Source organism: Ochotona princeps, chromosome 1 (assembly GCF_030435755.1).
Source record: "Ochotona princeps isolate mOchPri1 chromosome 1, mOchPri1.hap1, whole genome shotgun sequence".
In the NCBI taxonomy this organism is placed as follows: Eukaryota; Metazoa; Chordata; class Mammalia; order Lagomorpha; family Ochotonidae; genus Ochotona; species Ochotona princeps.
In genome coordinates this window covers 118,571,424-118,572,624 of record NC_080832.1, presented here as the reverse complement: position 1 = coordinate 118,572,624, position 1,201 = coordinate 118,571,424, and the positions used below count along the sequence as shown (strand labels likewise).

At 48.1% G+C, this 1,201-nt stretch overlaps 1 non-coding gene across 1 annotated transcript; it reads right to left on the bottom strand.

Annotated features, from left to right (window-relative positions):
* Positions 1 to 910: 910 nt before the first annotated feature.
* TRNAR-UCG (transfer RNA arginine (anticodon UCG)) lies at positions 911 to 983 on the bottom strand. Its single transcript has one exon. It is a non-coding gene; the product is annotated as a tRNA-Arg (tRNA).
* Positions 984 to 1,201: the final 218 nt, after the last annotated feature.

The following is a 1,201-nucleotide window of genomic DNA, read 5'->3' as shown; positions in this document are numbered from 1 at the left end:
TCACACCTTTGTCCCTCTGCCCTTCTGACATGTGCAGACTGAGTCTGCAAATGTCTGAATCTTGAATTTCGCAGCTTGCAGAGCCATAGAAAGATTTCAAAGTAGCCTGAGCTACTTTGTGATGGAAGTCCGAAGAGACAAACGAGATTGCTGCCTAAGATAAAAACTCCCTTGCAAACTAGCTTAGGGAAGAACACGCAAATGCCTTTGAGATCAAACTGTAAAAGATGCACAGATGCATGAATTAGAAGAAAGTGCAACATCTGGGGATGGAGAAACATTGTTTAACCGTGACTTGGGATCCAAAAGCAACAAAACCATATCTGAGTGAGTGTCCGAGTTTCCTGACCAGCTCAGGCTCGTGGCTGCAGCTTCCTGGCAGTGCAGACTGCGGGAGACAGTGGTGATAAGGAAGTGCCTGGGTTTCCAAGTTGCCCCGCAAATGGAGAGGGACTGGGAAGCCGGTCCCAGCCAGGCATCCGGTCACCGGCATCCATGCCAGTCAGCAGTGGATTTTAGAACCTGGTGTTTCTCAACCTCTGTTTCTAACTTCAATAAGACAAGAATCTCAGGACACAGCCGCTTTCTGGTTGTGTTTGTGGATCAGATATTTAACCGCGTGGCTCCTCTGGGTTAATGGGGAGGGGAGGGTGACCGCCCAGCCGGATAGGGCTCCCCTAACAAAGTGCCTGCCAACTGACTGAACCACCTTGTCCTAGAAGAGAATCCACCAGGACAAGGACCAAGCCTCAGGTTCCGCCACCGAATACACCTGCGCGCTTGCTTTGTGTACTCTCCTAAGTTAGAGGGTGGCATGCGCCGGGTCCCAGGAGATTTCCGTGTTGAAAGGGTTATGGTGTGTTTTGCGAGGTATGGTGACACTTACAAAATTGAACTGAAAAAGAAGCCACAACCACGAAGGGATTCGAACCCTCAATCTTCTGATCCGAAGTCAGACGCCTTATCCATTAGGCCACGTGGTCCTGCTGTCTAGTAGCGGCTAAAATGTATAACAGGTGTTGAGAGTCAGGGCATTTTGGATCATTTGTGCATCATACTGCATTATACCAATAAAATTATTCTTGCCATTATCATTATTGTATGCTTCATACAAAAGCTAAGCCGCTTTCTCTCGCATCACACATGATAGGGTAACGTGGAATGTGAATTGCCATTTTTGTTCTGCAAACCCCTGCCCTTG